At 62.9% G+C, this 10,000-nt stretch overlaps 3 pseudogenes; all 3 read left to right on the top strand.

Annotated features, from left to right (window-relative positions):
* Positions 1-2,926: 2,926 nt before the first annotated feature.
* On the top strand, positions 2,927-3,798 carry LOC147466494 (small subunit ribosomal RNA; annotated as a pseudogene; the record flags this gene model as incomplete).
* Positions 3,799-4,637: 839 nt separating this feature from the next.
* LOC147466493 (5.8S ribosomal RNA) lies at positions 4,638-4,805 on the top strand (annotated as a pseudogene).
* Positions 4,806-7,410: 2,605 nt separating this feature from the next.
* On the top strand, positions 7,411-8,386 carry LOC147466492 (large subunit ribosomal RNA; annotated as a pseudogene; the record flags this gene model as incomplete).
* Positions 8,387-10,000: the final 1,614 nt, after the last annotated feature.

The following is a 10,000-nucleotide window of genomic DNA, read 5'->3' as shown; positions in this document are numbered from 1 at the left end:
CCGGGGCGGCGGTGCGCCTGTCGCCTTCTCGGGGGGCGCCTCCTTCCTAGGGGGATTGGTTTGATCCTCTTCCTCTTCCTACTCCTCTCGAGCCGCCGGTTCGGGTCGGTCATCCTGTGGCGGCGGCGAGACGCCTGCCGAGTCCTCGCGGGCCCCTCCCTCCCGGGGACTGGTTTGTTCCTCCTCCTCTCGAGCCTCCGCTTCGGCTCGGGCATCCTGTGGCGGCGCCCCTCCCTCCTTTGGGGGATTGGTTTGTTCCTCCTCCTCTCGGGCCTCCGCCCGGTGCATTCCCCATTGCAGGCGGCGCCGGCCTTGGGCGCGAGCCCTCGGCGCGGGTCGCGGGGAGGGCGCCTTGACGCGGAGTGCGGCCGGTCATTCCTGTCCAGGTGGGCGGGCCTTGGGCGCGAGCCTCCCGCGCGGGTGCGGGGGTTCGGCTTGGGCGGGGTTGGTGCGGTCCCGGGCCCTAACCAGCCGTCCGGATATATGTATGGGGAGGCTCCCGCCTGGCCGCTCCTGGGGGCGGGGGCCGTGAGTTTTGCCTCCTCCCGAGCCGCCACTCCGGCTCGGGCCTCCTGAGGCTTGCGGGCGGCCTGGCCTGGGCCCGTGGCCGGGCGGGCGCGGGTGGCGGGCGCCTCCGAGCCGGGGGCGGCGGTGCGCCTGTCGCCTTCTCGGGGGGCGCCTCCTTCCTTGGTGGACTCCTTGGCTTGTGTTATTTTCCTCCTCCTCCCGGGCCGCCGGTCCGGCTGTGGCACGGCATGGCATGGCATGGGGTCGCGGGCGGGCGGGCGAGAGCCTCCTTCGTTTGGTGCATTGGCTTGTGTTTTCCCTCCTCTCGGGCCGCCGGTCCGGCTGTGGCATCCAGTGCATTCCCCCATTCCAGGTGGCGCGGGCCTTGGGCGCGAGCCCTCGGCGCGGGTCGCGGGGAGGGCGCCTTGGCGCGGAGTGCGGCCGGTCATTCCTGTCCAGGTGGGCGGGCCTTGGGCGCGAGCCTCCCGCGCGGGTGCGGGGGTTCGGCTTGGGCGGGGTTGGTGCGGTCCCGGGCCCTAACCAGCCGTCCGGATATATGTATGGGGAGGCTCCCGCCTGGCCGCTCCTGGGGGCGGGGGCCGTGAGTTTTGCCTCCTCCCGAGCCGCCACTTCGGCTCGGGCCTCCTGAGGCTTGCGGGCGGCCTGGCCTGGGCCCGTGGCCGGGCGGGCGCGGGTGGCGGGCGCCTCCGAGCCGGGGGCGGCGGTGCGCCTGTCGCCTTCTCGGGGGGCGCCTCCTTCCTTGGTGGACTCCTTGGCTTGTGTTATTTTCCTCCTCCTCCCGGGCCGCCGGTCCGGCTGTGGCACGGCATGGCATGGCATGGGGTGGCGGGCGAGCGGGCGGGCGAGAGCCTCCTTCGTTTGGTGCATTGGCTCGTGTTTTTTTCTCCTCTCGGGCCGCCGGTCCGGCTGTGGCTTGCTGTGGCGGGGGCCTCCTTCGTTGGTGGATTGGCTCTTGTTTTTCCTCCTCTCGGGCCGCCGGTCCGGCGGTGGCATGGCATGGCATGGGGTGGCGGGCGGGCGAGAGCCTCCTTCGTTGGTGGATTGGCTTGTGTTTTTCCTCCTCTCGGGCCGCCGGTCCGGCGGTGGCATGCTGTGGCATGGTGTGGCGGGCGGCGGCTCTCCCTCGGGCCGCCCGAGCGCAGAAGGCGTTGCTCTCTCCGCCCCAGCCGGCCGACCTTTGGGGTTGCCGTGGCGCCTGGGCGCCCCTGCCTTGGCGTGCGCATTTGGGTCCAGGCGGGCCTCCTCCCCTTTGGAGCCGCCCCGGTGGCGTGGGTGTTGCGGATTTTGCGGTGTTGTTGTGGTCTCGGGCCCTAACCAGCCGTCCGGATAATGGCAGGGGGGAGCCGTCCGCAGCGTGGGCGGATGCCTGGCCTCGGTTGTGCCCCGCCGAGCCGGCTCTGTCCTTAATCCCCCCTGCCTTTCCAGGCCTGCGCCCTCCCCCTGAGCGCACAGGACGCAGCGATTTTCGCCGAGCGATTGCGGCCCCTCTCCCCCTCGCTCGGTGCGCCGCGTCTCTTCTGCTCGTCGGCGGGCCGGCCAAACCCTCCCCCCCTCTCTCTTCCCCGGGAGCGGCGGGCGTTAAACCCCGTCTGGCCCACCTCTCACAGCAATAGCCGTGGGCTCGCGCCCTTCTGGTTGGCCCGAGGCCGCCGAGGTAACCAGTCCTCGCGCCGCCGACGGCCGGCCGGGCCCTGCCCTTCATATATGCGGCTGCCCAACCCTTCTCTGTTTCCGTTCGGAATTGTTTCCCGAGTGCCCTTCGCGGCCTCACCCTCGCGCGGTCCGCCCTTGGGTCTGTACTCCCGTCGGCCACGGCCGATAACGCCGAGTTAGATCCCGGGTGTGCGTAACCTGCGACGAGAGGAAGCTCTTTCGGCAATCACCGACTTTGATCCGCCCATGTGATTGACATGTTTTTACCTTTTGGTTCTTGCTCGACGCTCGGGTGCCTTTCCCCCCCCTTGCTGTCGGGCTCGGCCCACGCCTTGGGCGCTGCCCCTCCCTCTCCTCCTTCTGTTCTTCCCGCCTCTCCTCTGGTGTCTCCTACGCGGGTCCTCTGCCCCTTTTGGGGGTCGGCCACGGTAGGAGGATGGAGGACGACTCGGGCGCTGGAGGAACGGGCCAGTGAGTGGCTTGGAATTGGCCATCTTTTTGGAGGGAGGGTGCGTGTTTTTTTGGCTGGGTTTTTACTTGGAGGTTTTATTCTGGCCCGACGAGTTCCCCCTTTTCCCCTCGTAGCGGCGCCGATAGCCCCTATTTTGAACGCCCTCGAAAACTCTCCAACTCTCTCTCTCTGCTGCTGCTGCTCAGCCAGCCGGCGCCCGGGCCTCCGCTGTGGCGCGGGACGCGGCGGCGGCGGGTCGTTGACGACTGGTGTGCTATTATTGCCATGTGCTACCTGGTTGATCCTGCCAGTAGTCATATGCTTGTCTCAAAGATTAAGCCATGCATGTGTAAGTACAGGCCGACTTAAGGCGAAACCGCAGACGGCTCATTAAATCAGATACAACTCATTGGATCTCTGCTGAACCGCATTACTTGGATAACTGTGGTAATTCTAGAGCTAATACATGCCTTTGGAGTCTCCGACCGCGAGGGAGGAGCGCTTTTATTAGACCAAAACCCCGGGCGCGCGGCTCGCAATTGGAATGAGTACACTTTAAATCCTTGTACGAGGATCAAGTGGAGGGCAAGTCTGGTGCCAGCCGCCGCGGTAATTCCAGCTCCACTAGCGTATATTAAAGTTGTTGCGGTTGAAACGCTCGTAGTTGGAACTCTGCTCCGGACCGGCGGTCCGCCTTAGCGGCGGTCACTGCCGGGTTCCGAGCTGTGTCCCCGCCGGCTTGCAGGGGGTTTGTATGCCCTTAACCGGGTGTCCCCTTGTGGCCGGCACGTTTACTTTGAAAAAATTAGAGTGCTCAGAGCAGGCTGACGATTGCTTACAGCCCGAATGGTCGTGCATGGAATGATGGAAGAGGACCTCGGTTCTATTTTGTCGGTTTTTCGGAACCCGAGGTAATGATTAAGAGAAGCAGACGGGGGCATTCGTACTGCGACGCCAGAGGTGAAATTCTTAGACCGTCGCATGACGACCTAATGCGAAAGCATCTGCCAAGGATGTTTTCATTGATCAAGAACGAAAGTTAGAGGTTCGAAGGCGATCAGATACCGCCCTAGTTCTAACCTTAAACGATGCTGACTAGCAATCCGCCGCAGTTATTCCCATGACCCGGCGGGGAGCTTCCGGGAAACCAAAGTCTTTGAGTTCCGGGGGAAGTATGGTTGCAAAGCTGAAACTTAAAGGAATTGACGGAAGGGCACCACCAGGAGTGGAGCCTGCGGCTCAATTTGACTCAACACGGGGAAACTCACCAGGCCCGGACACCGGAAGGATTGACAGAATGAAGGCTCTTTCTCGATTCGGTGGGTGGTGGTGCATGGCCGTTCTTAGTTGGTGGAGTGATCTGTCTGGTTAATTCCGATAACGAACGAGACTCTAGCCTGCTAAATAGTCGACGGGTCTCGTCCTCGCGCCGCCTTCCAGGGCGGCGACGAGTCGGGTCGACGGAAAGGTGAGAGTGCTCGCTAGCTTTTTTTGGCTGGCTTGCCCCCTCTCCAAATCGCGGTCCGTCGAGAGGGGCTCCGACGGTGGTGGTGGTGGTGGCGGCGATGGTCTGCTGCGCGCGTGTGCACTGGCAGTTCTCCCCCCCTCCCCCCGCCCTGTCGAAGGTAATAGTGCAGCGGTGGATGTACTGTGCAATGACCCTCCTTCTTCTTTCGAACGCCATTACGGGGGGCTCTCGGGACGGCTCCCGACTCTCCTCCTCCTTCTGTGATAGGCTCTGGTACCCCTCTGTCTCTCTCTCGCTGTAGGAGGGAAAGGAGGCGGGTGGAGCGAAGGTGGAGGCGCCGAACCCCAAAGTTAATCTTTTTCCCGCCCCCGCCTGGGTTACCGGGACTTTTCGTGGCCAGCTGGTGATCGACGACGTCCGTGTCGCGGTCTGTGCTTTGCTTTTGTTTTTGTCAAACGAATTGTTTACTTCCCCTCGGCCCCCCGGTCGAGTGGGAGGCGAGCGAGTCGCGTGCGAACTCGAAAAAACCCTCTCCAAGACTCTTAACGGGGGATCACTTGGCTCGTGGGTCGAGGAAGACCGCGGCAAAAAGCGTAGTCTGATGGCTATCGCAATTGTCCCGTGATTCCATCGACGTGTCGAGCGCACATTGCGGCGGCCCTGTGCCTTCTTCGAAGGACGGCCGCCACCCTCCCTCGAGTGTCGTGACGTTGCCTACCGGGAGACAGTATGGACGGCTGCGGCGGCCCCCCCGCCGCCCGTTCTCCGGTAGGCCGACACAGTGTTTCTGTTGAGAGTGAGGCGAAAGATCGCCGTGCGTGGGCCTCCGTGCCGCCCCAGAAAGCTGGCGAGGTGTGGAGGCCTGCTAAGCACCATGGGGCCCGTCGTCCATTAGCGGCGCGCGAGCTGTTGACCTTGCCGTGGGTGCGAGGCCGGGGGCTCGTCCCCCTTTGCCTTTGCACCGCTAGGCGCCCTGAGGAGTTCGCTGGACTTCCGAAGGAAGGCGCTCGGGAGGAAGGTGTGGGAGGTTGTTCTCCACATCCCCGCCTCGCTAAAAGTCCCTTGTGTTGTCCAGATGTTCCCTTAAGACCCTTTTCCTCGATGAGCGATGGTTCGCCGGGCGGCGCGTGGGCGGGTCGCAAGACCCCCGCCGCCGCCCTCCTCTTCCTCCTCCTTCCTTCTACCCAGGGGATGTAAGCCAGAGAGGTTCCTCCCCTCTGCCCGGCCAGCCAGCCAGCCAGCCGCCGGCCTCTTCTCTTTTTGCCGCTCCTCCTTCCCCCCCTCCGCGAGGGGTCTCTCTCTCTCTCTCTCCGTCTGCCGCCCCCTGTGACGGCAAGGAAAAGAGGGAGGAGGCTCTCTCAAGGGCTCGGAGGGTGCGTGTGCTGGAGCGCTTTGGAAGCAGGCAGGCAGGCGAGCAGGCAGGGCTGGCCAGGCCAGACCAGTGTCTGATGAGAGAGATGTAAAGAAAAGGCTTTAGCCGGCTTGGGCCGGTTATTCCTTTGGGTTGAGGAGCCGCTCCGCGCCAAAAGTCTCTGTTGGCGGGGTTAAGGCGCTGCATAAGAAGGTGTGGGCCCTGGGGTTGGGGCGAGGCCGCATGGCGCGCCCCCATACGTCCAGGTGTTCCCATGACCGTCCTTAACCCCCCACCTCCCCGGCTGGGCGGAGGTAACCTGTCGCCAAAAAAAAAAAAAAAAAAAAAAACACCAAAAAAGCTACGGCTCTCCTCGTCGGTAGTGGACGACTAGCCGGCTAATCTCAAAAGGGCGGCGGGAAGAGACGGCCGTGTCTCTCTCCCGTTACGTCCCGTCCCCCCTTCCTTGACCAAGATGACAAACCCGCTTGGAAGGCCTAGGGTGTTCGTCGGTCTCGGTTTTGAGCGTGCTACGGCGCGCGCGGGCGATTGGTTTGGGTCGAGGCGCTGCATAAGAAGGTGCGGGCCCTGGGGGTGGGGCGAGGCCGCGAGGCGCGCCCCTATACGCCCAGGTGTTCACTTGACCGTCCTCCCCTACCCTTCGCACCAGAGGGAGCTGACGCAAGAGAGAGCGAGCTTGGTGATGATGATTGATGATTGATGATGACAGTGAGCGGCGGCAGGAGGAGTTTTTGGCTTCCCAATGTCTGGGTGAGAGAGCGAGCGAGGAAAAAGCGAATGAGCCATCTTGGACCCTCTTCTTTTGTGCCTTGGGCGGCCGATTTTCGGCCGGCGAGAAAGAAGGGGGGAGAGCGAGCGAACGAGTCCCTCGCATGCGAGCTAGTCGCCGGCCACGCCGTGAGCCCGGGGCGTGCTACAGCCGACGGAGCAGCAGCCGCCCCCCCCACCATGGAAGGACTGCGCTGGTCTTGTCGCGTTTTGGGGGCTCGCTAAAGCTCTGTGAATGCTTCTTAATAAGCTGACGACCTCGAGTGGAGGGAGATGACCCGCCCAATTTAAGCATATTAATGAGCGGAGGAAAAGAAACCAACCGGGATTCCCTGAGTAAGTGCGACCGAAACGGGAAGAGCCCAGCGCAAAGCCTCGCGTCCCTTAACAGGGGGCTTGAGGGGTGCTGCATTGGGGAGAGGTCCTGCACGCGCTCCCGCGCCGCCTAAGTTCATGAAAGACTCCAATACCCAGGGAGGGTGTCAGGCCCGTGTGGCGGAAGTCGTACCCCTCCTCGTTCGCGGGGAGGGGGGTTTCGGGAGTGCGGAACGGGCCTCTCCTTAGAGTCGGGTTGCCTGAAACCGCAACCTAAAGCAGGTGGTAAACTCCATCTAAGGCTAAATACGACCACGAGACCGATAGCGAACAAGTACCGTGAGGGAAAGTTGAAACAGAGCCCTGTAGAGAGAGTTCAAGAGAACGTGAAACCGTGAGAGGCTAAACGGGCGGAGATTCGAAGATCGAACTGGGGGGATTCAGTTCGACGGTTTGTCCGGGAGACGGCAGCGGGTTTAGTTGGCGGCTGCGGCTCGCGACCTCCCTTTCTCTCGATCCTTCGGGGTCGGGGGAGGCAGGGGGCGCGGCCCGCCGCCTGCCCGGCGCCGGCGGGCGATCTTCCCCCCGCATTAGGTCGCCGCGACGCGTTGGGGTTTGGGGCGTCTAAGGCCCGGGTTCTGGCAGGAACCAGCGGCGCGTGCTGCGTGTCGGGAGATGGGGTTTCTCGCCCCTCTGTCGCCGCGCCGTTCCAGCGCGCTCGTCCGGGGATCCCCCGGCGTCCTCGTCTTGCTCCCCAGACGGTCACTTCTCCGGGGCGCTGGGCCGGCTATAAACGCCGCGCCCGGTTTTTTTGCCTTCGCGGCATGCCTCCACCCGACACGTCTTGAAACACGGACCAAGGAGTCCAACATGTATGCGAGTCAGTGGGCGCACTAAATCCACGGGCGCAATGAAAGTGATTGGGCCGATCCCTCGGCGAGCGGGCGGCCGTGCGCACCCGGACGGAGTGACTGACTTTCCTCCCCGGGACGGCGCGGAGTCCCGCTTCCGCTCCCGCACGCCGGGGTCCCTTCTTTCGGGCGGGGGCCTTCGGGGGGCGCAGGCCCGGGACTCGCCATGACGAACGGGCGCCGCCGCCCTCCCCGGGCGGGTTTCCGGCGTCCGGATGTGTCGGCGGGTACCCAGAGCATAAATGTTGGGACCCGAAAGATAGTGAACTATGCTTGGCCAGGATGAAGCCAGGGGAAACCCTGGTGGAGGTCCGAAGCGTTTCTGATGTGCAAATTGATCGCCAGAGCTGAGTATAGGGGCGAAAGACCAATCGAACTATCTAGTAGCTGGTTCCCTCCGAAGTTTCCCTCAGGATAGCTGGTGCTCATGTCGAACGAGTTCCATCCGGTAAAGCGAATGACTAGGGGTGTTGGGGACGAAATGTCCTCAGCCCATTCTCAAACTTTAAATGGGTGAGGTGCCGGGCTTGCTTAGCTGAAGCCCCGGACGAGAATCGGAGTGCCTAGTGGGCCAATTTTGGTAAGCAGAACTGGCGCTGTGAGATGAACAAAACGTGGAGTTAAGGGGCCTAAATGGATGCTAATTCCGATCCCATGGAAGGGAGTTGCTTGCTATAGACAGCAGGACGGTGGCCATGGAAGTTGGAATCCGCTAAGAAGTGTGTAACAACTCACCTGCCGAAGCAAGTAACCCCGAAAATGGCATGGCGCTCAAGCATCCTCCCGATACTCTACCGCCGGGCGCACTATTGGCTGCGACGAGGAGGTCTCGAGGCCCCGGCGAGTAGGAGGGCGCGGTGGTGAGCGTAGAAGGATACGGCGTGAGCCGGTCTGGAGCCGCCACCGGTGCGGATCTTGGTGGTAGTAGCAAATGCTCGAGCAAGCCGGACCCTCGTTGACCGAAGCGGAGGAGGGTTCCCCGCCAACATCGCTTGGTCGTGGTTAAGTCGGCCCTAGTCCGAGGATAGCTTCCCTCCCATCCCCTGGAAAATGCCACAAGAAAGCAGTGTGTGTGGAGCGCGTTTGCCGATGCCTCCTCCTGTTTTTTTGCGTGGGGGTAGAGTCGGCACGAGCCGGTGGAGCGAGCCAGCGGCAAGAGTCGAGAGGAGTCGGCGGCGGCGGCGGCGGCGGTGGTTGTTGCTGCTGCTGCTTTTGTCGCTGATGACCGGCTGTTTGTCTGTTTGGTCTGGCGAGCTCTCGGTTTGTCGGCGCCGGTCGAGCTCCCGAGTCTTAGTCTGAAAGCGGCGGGGTACGGCGCCACGGCCTTTGGCGGCCGTGGTTCCGCTCCTGTCTTCCTCCCCTGTCATGGCGGATGCAGTAATGCAGCCTACGCTGCCGCTGACTCTGACGACGGGCTCGCCTGTGGGCGGGGCGGCACCACGTCCCGCCGCCGGCGTCTTGCCGAGCTCTTGTTCCTCCTCCTCCTCCCCAATTGAAGGGCGGGCATCCTTCCCGCCCTCTCGAGCGAGCGAGCGAGCGAGCGAGCCAGCCACGACTCCCCCCCTTTGACTCATCGGTTTGCCGTGACGCAATGACAGGGCTAGCAAAAAGCCGAGGAGGGGCCTGGTCAGAGGTCCTCTCCTCCTCTACCCCTCTCTCTGTTGGAAGGCTAAGAGAGAACGGGAAAATAAGTCCGGCAGATTGCGGGCTAAAGGGAATACGGTCAAAATCAGACAGAGCCCGCGCGCGGGTCAGTGCGGGTGGTTGCCGCCGACGGCCGGAACGTCCTCCGGCGGTACCCGCGTCGGACGAGTCTTGTACTCTGCCTGGCGCGGGGTGACGGAGGGCGGGATGGTGTCGGTTTGAACCTCCTCCCCTCTGTTGGCAGAGGGCGCCTATCCATAGGATAAAGGGTTCTCCTCCCTCCCTTCTTCAATCTCTCGCGGGGGGCGAGCTGGCTGGCTAGCTAGCTAGCTGGATGGTCCCGGCTCCGGGGTTCTCTTTTGTCCCCCGTGCGCCAGCGGCCGCCTAGAGTCGAACACGCCTGCTTGTCGATCCTTTGACCAAAGCCTGATTTTTTTCTTGAAAGAGTGGACGACGGACGACCGACGGCGGCGGCTGCTGGCCCCCCCCCCCCTTTTCTCTTCCGTGCAGCCCTTCCTGAAGTAATCGCATCGATGGGGTCTCGTTTACCCCGTGCAGCGCCCCAAAAGTGGCGAGGGTGATGATGATGGTAGAAACGGTGGTTCTGGAGTTAGGGCAGTGCTCCGGCAACGGGCAGACTCGTTCGCCGACGCCGGCGGTAGCCCGGGCAAGAGCTTTCTTCTCTTTTTTAGGCTGCCGGAGGCCCCTTAGTTCGTTCACATTGAGTGGAGGTCGTTGGCCGTAACAGCCATACGTGAGATTGTATAGAGTGTGGAAGCAATTCTCGCTGTTGCGATCGCCAGAGAGAGAGAGAGAGAGAGAGAGAGAGAGAGAGAGAGAGAGAGAGAGAGAGAGAGAGAGAGAGAGAGAGAGAGAGAGAGAGAGAGAGA

This window comes from Penaeus japonicus, unplaced genomic scaffold (genome assembly GCF_977035675.1).
Source record: "Penaeus japonicus unplaced genomic scaffold, GWHDUDI00000001_assembly GWHDUDI00000443, whole genome shotgun sequence".
NCBI lineage: Eukaryota > Metazoa > Arthropoda > Malacostraca > Decapoda > Penaeidae > Penaeus > Penaeus japonicus.
Note: the sequence above shows the minus strand (reverse complement) of the source record. Positions and strands in the feature narration are given on the sequence as shown.